Raw genomic sequence first — 11,921 nt, 5'->3', positions numbered from 1 at the left:
CCAAAACACATCCAATCAAAATTTTGAGATATCCATTTTTTTCGACGTAGTTGAAAGTTCTTGAAATAAGGTCTTTTAAAGTCTCAGAGCCCTCAGTGCAAGGGTTGTTAGTTATGTCCTGGGGGCATATAAGGTTTATATAGAAAGTTGCTTTATAAATTATAGGCAGCACAATCGCACTGCTTAAGTAAAGAACGGTTACACTCGAGAACGAGACAAGAAACAGGGACTAAGCAAGGAGGAGGACACTCCCCCAAAACCCTCAGGGTAAGGGTTTTAAGTTATGCCCTGGGGGCAAATAAGAAAGATGCTGGCACAATGTATTATTTAATAATTTTTTCCTTTGGAGCAGGCCACTTCGTATCGAAGAAGTTGTCGTAGAAAATTCGAAAAGGGCTCATTCAATTGGAAATTGGAGTGGTATGTGCCCTTTTCAATAGTTGAAAGTGATTGGAAGGCAACTAACACCCCTTCCACGCCCATCATTTCCCGAAACACATCCAATCAAAATTTTGTCTCAATCAAAAACTCAAAATAAAAAAAACATAGAAATTATGTTTTTGAGGAGGACAGTCCCCACAGCCCTTAGGGCAAGGGTTGTAAGTTATGCCCTGGGGGCATATAAGGTTTTTTATAGAAGGCGTTGTTGTAGAAACTTCAAAAAAGGCTCATTCGATTTGGAGATTCAAAGGACTAGTGCCCTTTTTAGTAATCGAAAGTGACTAGAGGGCAACTAACCCACCTCTCACGCCCCCCTTTCCCCCAAACACATCTAATCAAAATTTCGGGATTGCCATTCTATTCAATGTAGATTAAAGTTCTGGAAATTATGTCTTTGAGGATGACAACCCCCCCACAGCCCTCAGGGCAAGGGTTGTAAATTATTCCCAGAGGGTATATAAGGTATTTATATAACGCGTTGTCGCAGAAACTTCAAAAAGGGGTCATTCGATTGGAAATTGAAATGGCTGCTGCCCTATTAGAAAGCAAGTAACACCCTTTCTACGCCCACCATTTCCCCAAAAATATCCAATAAATAATTTGAGATAGTCATTTCGTTCCACGCAGTTTAAAGTTCAGGAAATTATACCTTTGAGAAGGACACTCCCCCAAAAGTCTTCAGGGCAAGGTTTATAAACCATACCCTGGGGGCATATAAAGTTTTTATTGAAATCTTTGCCGTAGAAACTTGAAAAAGGACTCATTCGATTGGAAACTCAAAGGACTAGCGCCCTTTTTAACAGTCGAAAGTGATTCGAAGGCAACTACCCCCTCTCTCAGAAATCAATTTCAGAAACAACAATCTATGATCCTATTGACATCAATTTGAAACAAACAGATCCTATGGAATGCAATGAGTAAGGACTCATTTCTCTTAGTTATGTCGTGGAATTTTAATGGTTGTGTTCTTGATAAATTGGCGGCTAAATGGAAACTAAGTAAGTAATTTAGCATTATCAGAGGCAACGCTAGAGCGTTGCCTATAGTAAAGGCCATACAGCTACAATGTTTCATTATTTATTATTATTATCTACATTTCTTTCCCAGAGGCACTTCATATGGAAGGGTTCGTTGTATAAAATTCAAAGGGGGCTCATTCGATTGGAAATCGAGAGTTCTAGTGCCTTTTTAAGGGTCAAAAGTGATTGGAAGGCAACTAATACCCCTTCCACGCCCACCCACTCCTCACACACATCCGATCAAAATTTTGTGATAGCCATTTTGTTCAGCGAAGTTGATTTCCAGATAGAAATTATGTTTTTCAGGAGGACACTCCCAGATGGAAATGGTCTTTGAGGATGACAACCCCCCCCCAGAGGAAAAGGTGGTAAATTATGCCCAGGGGGTATATAAGGTATTTATAGAACGCGTTGTCGTAGAAACTTCAAAAGGGGCTCATTCGATTGGAAATGGAATGGGTTACTGCCCTTTTTAATACTCGAAAGTGATTGGAAGGCGACTAACACCCCTTCCACGCCCACTATTTCCCCCAACTCATCCAATCAATATTTTGAAATAGCTATTTTGTTCCACGCAGTTTAAAGTTCAGGAAATTATACCGTTGAGTAGGACACTCCCCCCAAAGTCTTCAGGGCAAGGTTTATAAATTATGCCCTAGGGGCATATAAAGTTTTTATTGAATCTTTGTCGTAGAAACTTGAAAAAGGGCTCATTCGATTGGTAATTCAAAGGGCTAGTGCCCTTTTTAATAGTCGAAAGTGATTTGAAGGCAACTAACCCCCTCTTAGAAATCAATTCCAGAACAAAACAGATCCTATGGAATGCAGTGAGTAAGGACTCACTTCCCTCAGTTATGTCGTGGAATTTTAATGGTTGTGTTCTTGATAAATTGGCGGCTAAATGGAAACTAAGTAAGTAATTTAGCGTGATCAGAGGCAAACCTATAGCGTTGCCTATAGTAAAGGCCATACGGCTACAATGTTTTATTATTTATTATTATTATCTACATTTCTTTCCCAGAGGCACTTCATATGGAAGGGGTCGTTGTATAAAATTCAAAGGGGGCTCATTCGATTGGAAATCGAGAGTTCTAGTGCCTTTTTTAAGGGTCAAAAGTGATAGGAAGGCAACTAATACCCCTTCGACGCCCACCAGCTCCCCAAACACATCCGATCAAAATTTTGAGATAGCCATTTTGTTCAGCGAAGTTGATTTCCAGATAGAAATTATGTTTTTCAGGAGGACACTCCCCCACAGCCCTCAGTGCAAGGATTGTAAGTTATGACCTGGGGGTATATAAGGTTTTATAGAAAGTTTGGTCGTAGAAACTTAAAAAAGAACTCATTCGATTGGAACTTCAAAGGACTAGTGCCCTTTTTAATAGTCAAAAGTGATTGGAGGGCAACTAACACCCCTTCCACGTCCGCCATTTCCCCCAACACATCCAATCAAAGTTCTGAGATAGCCATTTTGTTCAACGTAGTTGAAAATTCCGGAAATTAGGTCTTTGAGGATAAACCCCGCCCCCCAAAAGCCCTCAGGGCAAGGGTTGTAAGTTATGCCTTGGGGCCATATATGGTTCTTAAGGAGGGAATGCTCGTATAAGCTTCAGAGGGCTCATTTGATTGGAAATTGAAAGTTCTAGTTCACTTTTTAAGCGTCAAAAGATATCGGAGGGTAAAACGCTCCCCCCCCCCCCCAAAAAAAAAAAGAACAAACTTTTTTTTCCCAAATGCAAGCAATGAAAATTTTGTGATAGCTATTTTGTTAAAAATAGTTCAAAGATCATGTAACGAAAATTTCGATGTCGACACAACCCCCGAGGGCGAGGGGGCAGACGCTATAAGTTATGCCCTGGGGGCATATATAGGTCTTATGGAAGGGATGCTCGTATTAACTTCAAAGAGGGCTTAGTTGATTGGAAATTAAAAGTTACTCAAAAGCGATCCGAGGGCGAATAGCTCCCCCCCCCCCCCATGCCTTTTCTTCCAAAGCCATCTGATGAAAATTTTGAGATAGACATTTAATAAAAAAATAGTTCAAAGGTCGGATAAGAAATACTCCGGTATCAATACAACCCCCCAGGGCCCGGGGGGCGGCGTTGTACGTTATATACGAAAGGCATGTCTGGTTCTTATAAAAGGGATGCTTGTTTGGAAAGTGAAAGTTATTGTTAACTAAACCGCCTCTCACGCCCACCATGTCCCCAAACACATCAGATCAAAATTTAGGGATAGCCATTTTGTTCAACGTTGATTAAAGTTCTGGAAATTATGTCTTTGAGGATGACAAACCCCCACACTTCTCAGGGCAAGGATTGTAAGTTATGCCCTGATGGCATATAGTGTTTTTATAAATAGTGTTTTCGTAAAAACTTGAAAAAGGACTCACTCAAATTAGAAATTGAAAGGGCTACTGCTCTTTTTAATAGTCAAAAGTAATTGGAGGGCAACTAATCCCCCTCTCACGCCCACCATTTCCCCTAACACTTCCAATCAAAATTTCTAGATAGCCATTTTGTACAACGTATTTGAAAGGTCAGGAAACTATGTCTTTGAGTAAAACAAATCCCCCCAGCCCTCAGGGCAAGGATTGTAAGTTATGCCCAGGGGGCATATAAGGTTTTTTTACAGAAAACATGGTCATATAAACTTCGGAGAGGCTCAGTGGATTGGTAATCAGACGCTCTAGTGCTCTTTTTAAGAGTCGAACTGATCGGAGGGCAGCTACCCCCCTCCTATACACACCCGCGTCATATTGTCCTGAAATGCATCTAATAGAAATTGTGAAACAGCCATTCTATTCAAAATAGCCTAAATGTTATATAATAAGTTTTTTGGGGTTGATACAAACCCCAGAGATTAGGGGCAAGGGTTGAAAGTAATGCGCAGGGGATGCAATGAACTCGATACTCGGCTCACGTGAATTCAATCAGTAGATACGTATATTAGACCCAAGCCTCTGAAAAAAAAATAAACAACAACTTCTTGAGTAACAAAACAATCAAATCATTTTATCTTCATCCTTTTCTTCGTGTAATTCAACAATCACTTTTGTCGATGCTCAAATTTAACCTGGCCGGGGTTTTGCCCTGAAGACCAGAACGAGTGACCGTCGCGCTTCTTCCGTATCTATTCTGTTCTGCCTGAACCGGATCTTTGGCCTCTGTTTCTTTCTCTTTGACGCCTACCCTCGGTGTTGGAGGCTCTGCTGTAACGGGGCCCGCAGTCTCGTGGGGATTGTCTATGGAATCGGTCACGTTTTCAGAAGTTGAGGTGCTCATTGATACCCGCTGTCCTTCGGCAAGTTGGGATTTTGCTTGGAAATTTTCGCCGTCGTGTGTGTACATCACGGTCGGGTCTTGTCTTGGTTTAATGTGAATTCTGTTGGGGCGGAATGTCCCTCCGTCTTCGAGATGAACGTAGTATGAACGAGGTTTATCATCGGTTTTACAAACCGTTGCCTTCTTCCAGGGTCCCTGGTCAGTCAACTGGACCCACACTTTCTGACCCGTTTTTAGTGGTTTCACGCTCCTAGCGTCTCGATCGTAGTACTTGCTTTGGGCCTCTTGGGCCTTCTTCCTCTGTTGTCTGAATCTGTCAAAGTGGATAACCCCTGGCTGCAAGATTTGTGTGATACTGGGCAGGAGAGATCTCAACTGAAGTCCCATCATTATTTGAGCGGGGGAAAAACCATCGACGGGTGTGTTTCGGTACTCCAAGAGTGCCAAATATGATTCACTCTTGCTCTCGGTGGCTTTCATCAAAAGTCTTTTGGCCATTTGAACACCCTTTTCACTCATACCGTTGGACTGGGGGTAGTTCGGGCTTGAGGTTGAATGGATGATTCGCCAGTCTGTCATGAACTCCTCAAATTCCTTTCCACTGAACTGGGGGCCGTTGTCGGTTGTGAGTTGCTCGAAAATTCCATATCGGCTGAAATGATATTTCAGTTTGGCTATGACCTACAGTGACGTGGTGTTTGTCAGGCGATCAACCTAAAAAAACCGACTCATGTAATCAACAATGACCATGTATTCTTGTCCGTTGAGCTGGAATAGGTCAACAGCTACATGCTGGAAACGGTAGTCGGGTATTTTGTGCAGGATCATCGGATCCTTTTGTTGGCTCGGGGAAAACTAGGCACATACTTCACACTGGCCAACCATTCTCTCCATATCTCGTGAGATTGCCTGGCCAGAATACAGAAGTTCTGGCGCTCTCTTTAGTCTTCCTCACTCCCAAATGACAGGAGTGTAGTTGGTCTAATATGCCTGGTCTCATGCATCTCAGAATGACTATACGCTGTCCTTTTACCACAAGGAAATCAAGTTCTGCCAGCTCTTGGTGGTAATTCCAGAAGTTGCTTCTAGTTTTTTGTCTAGGTCCTTTTTATTGCTTGGCCAGCCTACTTGTATTGTCTGCATCAGAAGGTTAAGTATTTCGTCTTTTGTTGTGTCTTGGTGTATTTGGACTAGCCTTTGGCTCGCTATGGGTATAGTTTGAAGGAATGAGTTAACCACAACTTCCAAATCCACTTGTGACTCTATGTCTATAACCGCAAGATGCAGGCGAGATAGAGCGTCCGCTAAAGGAATGGTCTTTCCAGATTTGTGTCTCAGCTTGATGTCATATGGCTGAACAACCAAAATCATTCGCTGCAGCCCTGAAGGTACCTTTTGTATTGATTTTCCAAAGACAGACTCCAGAAGCTTGTGGTCCATGGTAACGCAGATTGTTCTTCCGAACAGATATTGATGGACTCTTTTACAAGCAAATGTTATTCCAAGCATCTTTTTCCATTTGCGAGTATTACTGCTCCGTATCACTTAGAGAGCGAGATGCAAAAGCGACGGTTGCTCCATCTACTGTCAGGTGTGTGCCCAGACCATGCTGGGAGGCATTTGTAATCACCTCGATCTCCTTGGCTTCTGGGTCAAAGTATGTGAGATTTTGACATATTGCATCCTGAATCCCTCTCTTGGCATCCTCGTGACTTGGAGTCCATTTGAACTTTTGCTGTTTTAACCGGTCTCGAAGGGGTTGATTCAGCGTTGATAGGTTGGGGATGTATCTGGATAGGTAATTATACATTCCTAAAAATGTCTGTAGTTATTTCTGGTTTTGGGATGCAGGAATGTTTTATAACGCCTTGGTTTTCACAGGATCTGGGGTGATACCGGTCGTGGTTAATATGTGTCCAAAGTATGTGATTGCAGTATTATCGATAACACATTTCTCTCTATTGAACCTCACTACTTTGTCTCTAGTGGCTTGGTGTACTGCTCTCAGCTTGGCTTTATGTTCAGCATCGTTAAAGCCATTACCTGTGATATTATCAAGGATCAGTCCGATGTCAAGTTCCGCAAAGACCTCCTCCATTTTTCGCTGGTATTCATCCTATGCCGAAATCAGTCCAAATGGGTATGGATTCCATTCTTACCGACCGTACATGGTGTTGAATGTTGTCAAATCGGAGGATGGTTCGTCCAACACCATCGACCAGTATCCATTTTGGGCATCCATCTTAAAGAATTTCTTGGCGTCTTTGCACTTTGCTGCTATTTCATCAAATAAGGATATAGAGTAATGCGGTCTCTCAGTTGTTCTGTTTAGGTCAACAGGGTCTAAGCAGATCCTGAGTGACCCATTTGTCTTTCTTACAAGGACCAAAGAGTTTACCGACAGTGTTGGCTTGGTCACTTTTTCTATGACCGCAAGTGACTCTAGCTTTTCCAGTTCTTCTTTGAACTTAGCTTGCAGAGCGAACGGGATTCGCTTTGGTGGCTGTGCAGTGGGGATTGCACCCTCTTTTGGATATATCTTGTAGGTTTCAGGCAGTGTTTCTATGCCCTCAAAAACCTCACTGAATTCATCTAAAAGGTTTTGTACTCCTGGCCTAATAGGGGCAGGACTGTTGATGCTGAGGACAAACTTGATCAGCTGAAGACATTCACTTGAATCGCGGCTGTGGATGGGTTAAATAGACCTGCAGACCACATGGAAAGTATGGGTCTGGGGTTTAGAGAACCCATCCTCAGCCGCCATTCAAGTGAACGTCTTCAGCTGGCTCTTGTACTTAAATTTGAGGTTGACCATCCTCAGTACCTTCAGTTGTCCTCCAGTATAACTGGTCAGTACATCCACAGTAGGCAGCATTGCTGGCTTTTTTGCCAGTTTATCAAAGTCTTTTAGTGGTGAAATGTTTGCCTTTGCACCGGTGTTAATCTTGAACTTAAGTTCAATATCATGCTCTACCAGCCTCATTAGCGCATAAGGCTTTTCCGACTTTTCTTCACTGGAGATGGACTCAATCATGAGTCCATCTTAGTTGAAAGGTCTGGAAATTCTGTCTTTGAGGATAATAAACCCCCCACCGCCCTAAGGGCAAGGGTTGTAAGTTATGGCCTGGGGGCATAAAAGGTTTTTATAGAAAACTTTGTCGTAGAAACTTCAGAAAATTCGATTGGAAATTAAAACGCTAGGACCCTTTTTAATAATCGAAAGTGGCTGATGGGCAACTATCCCCCCTCTCACGCCCAATATTTCACCAAACACATACAATCAAAATTTGGAAATAGACATTTTGTTGAACATAGTTGAAAGTTCTGGAAATTATGTATTTGGGGGTGAAACCCCCCCCCCCACAACCCTCAGGGTAAGGTTTGTAAGTTATGCCCTGGGGGCACATAAGCTTTCTATGGGAAGGGTTGTAGTAGAAACTTCAAAAAAGGCTTATTCAATTGGAAATTGAAAGGGCTAGTGCATTTTGTAGAAAGTGTAATTAGAAAGTGATTGTTAGAAAGTGATTGGAGGGCAACCAGCCCCCTCTTACGCCCAGCATTTACCCAAACACATCCACTCAAAATTTTGAGATAGCTATTTTGTTCAACGCAGTTTAAAGTTTTGGAAATTAGGTCTTGGAGAATGACAACCCTCCCCCCCCCACCCACAATACTTGGGAAAAGGGATGTAAGTTATGCCCTTGGGGAATATAAGGTTTTTTTATAGAAATTATTGTCTTACAAACTTCGAAAAGGGCTCATTCGAGTAAAAATTAAAGAGCTAGTGCCATTTTTAATAGTCAAAAGTGATTAGACAGCTAAACTCCCTCTGAAGGCCACCTTTTCCCAAAATTCGTCCAAGAAAACTGTTGAGATACCAATTTTGTGCAACGTAGTTGAAAGTTCTGGAAATTGTGTCTTTTAGGATGACGAACCCCCCCCCTTCCCCCAGGGTTGTAAGTGTTGCACTAGGGCCATATAAGGTTTTTATAGATGGCATTGTCGTAATAACATAAAAAAGGGCTCACTCAATATGGAAATAGAAAGGGCTAGTGTCCATTTTAAAGTCGAAAGGGATTGGAGGGCAACTAACCCCCCTTTCACGCCCTCCATTTCCCAAGACATATCCAATCGAAATTTTAAGATAGCAATTTTTTAAACTTCTTTTAAAGTTCAGGAAATTATATTTTTGAGTATGACAACCCCCACAGCCATCAGGGCAAGGGGTGTAAGTTGTTCCCTGGGGGCCTATAAGTTTTTGACAAAAAGGGCTGTCGTAGAAACTTCAAAAAGGGCTCATTTGAGTGGAAATGGAAAGGGCTAGTGCCCTTTTTAATGGTACACAGTGATTGGATGGCAACTAGAACCCCTCTTACGCCCACCATTTCCCCAAACACATCCAATGAAAATTTTTAGGTAGCCATTTTTTTAACGTAGTTGAAAGTTCTAGAAATTAGGTCTTTGAGGATGACAACCCCATACAGACCTCAGGGTAGGGTTCTAAAATATAACCTGTGGCATATAAGGTAATTATAGAAAGTTTTGTTGTAGGAACTTCAAAAAGGGGTCATGCAATTGGAAATTGAAAGGGCTAGCGTCCTTCTTAAGAGTGGAAATTTATTGAAGGGTAACTAACCCCCTCTCACACAAACCATTTCCCCAAACACATCAAATCAAAATTTTAAGATAACCATTTTGTTCAACTTAGTTTAAAGTTCTGGAAATTATGTCTTTTCGGATACCATCCCCCCCCCACACCACCACCAGGACCAGGCTTGCAAGCTATGCCATGGGGCAAATAAGACTTTTATAGAAAGTGTGTTCATAGAAACTTCAAAAAGGGCTATTGTGGTTAGAAATTGACAGGTCTATTTTCCTTTTTAATAGCCGCAAGTAATTGGAGGGCGACTATCCCCCCAGTTACGCCCAGTATCTCCCCAAACACATCCACCACAAATTGTTATATAGCCATTTTTTCTCAACGTAGTTGATAAGTTCAGAACTTATGTCTATGAGGATAACAAACCCCCCCCCAGCCCGAGGACAAAGGTTGTTAGTTATGCCCTTGGGGCATATAAGGTTTTTATAGAAAGTGTTCTCATAGAAACATGAAAAAGGGCTCATTCAAGTAGGACTTGAGAGGACTAGTGCCCTTATTAATAGTAAAAATCGATTGGAGGACAAATATCCTCCCACAACCATCATTTCTCCAAACACTTCCAGTCAACATTTGGTTTAGCCATTCTGTTGAACTTAGCTGAAGGGTCAGGAAATTATGTCTTTGAGCATAAACCCCCCCTCCCTACAGCTCAAAAGGCTAAGGTTGCAAGTTATGCTTTGGGGTCATATAAGGCTCTTATGTACAGTGTTTTTGTAAAATCTTCAAAACGGAATCATTAGTCTGAAATTTGAGTGGGCTTTTACCCTTTTTAATAGTCGAAAGAATTCGGAGGGAGACTATCCCCCCCCGCCCATGATGTCTTTGAGGATGACAATCCTTCCCGCATAGCCCTCAGATCAAGGGTCGTAAGTTATGCTCTAGGTGCATATGAGGTTTTTATAGTATAGAAAGTTTTGTCGTAGAAGCCTCAAAAAGGGCTCATTCGATTGAAAATTGTGAGGACTAGTGCATTTCTTCTTAGTCAAAAGTGATCAGATGGCAGATGCCCCCCCCCTCGCCCATCATTTTCCTAAACACTTCTAATCAAAATTTTCAGATAGCCATTTTGTTCAACGTATTTGAAAGGTCCGGAAATTATGTCTTTGAACATAACAAATTCCCCTCAATCTTCAAGGTAAGGGTTATCAGTTATGCCCTGGGGGCACATAAGGTTTTTATAAAAAGTATGGTCATATAAACTTCGGAGGGAGCTCATTGGATTGGTAATCAGACGCTATAGTGCTCTTTATAAGACTCAAAGTGATCGGAAGGCAGCTACCCCCGTTCTACACACAGATATATTATATTGTCCTGAGATGCATCAAATAGAAATTTTGAGATAGTCATTCTATTCAAAATAGTCTATATATCATATAACAAGGCTTTTGGGGTTGAAACAAACCCTGGATATTATTGGCAATGGTTTTAAGTTATGCTCAGAGGGTTGTTAAGGTTTTTATGGAAGGGAAGGTTGTTCAACTTCAGAAGAGGCTCAGAATTTTTCTTAAAATAGACTTTGTCAACAAAAAACAAACAGAAATTAATTAAAAAAAAGCTTTTTCCACAACTAAAAATTTTTTAAAAAAAAGTAAAGAACTCCATTAAAACAAAAAGAACATAAATAGAATCAAATAATCTAACAAGCATACAACTACCACAAATCAGTATCAATAAATAAATGAAACCCAAAACAAACAGAAATTAAAATAAATAACAGAGTCAAACTCAAAACGATTAGTTATTAATATGAGTAGGGTTCTAAAACCCTATGCTTTCTAAAAGCCAGAATATAATTTGTACTTAACTGAAAAAATTCTTTTAAATGTTTTCATTTTTCTAACTTTAAGAAATAAAAACTAATTAAGATTTTAAGAAATATATATCAGCATATGAATATTAAACAGACAATGCACACTTTTTTTTCAGTAAATTAATTTGAATTTTTGATAAGGAATTAATCAACATCTTTTACAGCTTCTAATTATTCAACAAAACAGTTTCTAAATTTTCAGGCTAAAGGCAACCACATTTATTTTCAAAAATTTTCAAGTCATAAAGGCATCAGACATAATGATACTGATGATTTAAAAGCCATCAAGGCTTCTTTGTTATACAAAAGTCCCCCCTCTAACCTAAATTCACAAGCCAGTTTTCGGCAAAGATCTAATGTTAATAACAGTAAATTGATTTTATCTCCTTTTCATACTAAATTACAAACAATACTTCATTGCCGTCTGAAATAAGGTGCCCTTCTTCTCGACTGTTTGTTATTTATTTGGAAGTTACATCACTCCCCTCTATGCAGGGTAATTATGGAAATATGAGGTAAAATCATAGCTTAGGGATTTCTTGCTATCTTGGAAATTAATTACGTTAGGTGAATGATAATTACAGAAATGAATCTGCTGGTAAGTTATTGATGAGTCTCTATGTTTACTTTCTAGATATTTCTTGGGATTAAAAGATTAAATACATGACAGGTTTTGCAGAAAATGAAAGCCAAGCATATGTTTTCTG

This window comes from Artemia sp. Qi Xiang Cuo, chromosome 1 (assembly GCF_049724085.1).
Source record: "Artemia sp. Qi Xiang Cuo chromosome 1, ASM4972408v1, whole genome shotgun sequence".
Taxonomy (NCBI): domain Eukaryota; kingdom Metazoa; phylum Arthropoda; class Branchiopoda; order Anostraca; family Artemiidae; genus Artemia; species Artemia sp. Qi Xiang Cuo.
The sequence above is the reverse complement of the archived record's forward strand: the minus strand, read 5'-3'. Positions refer to the sequence as shown.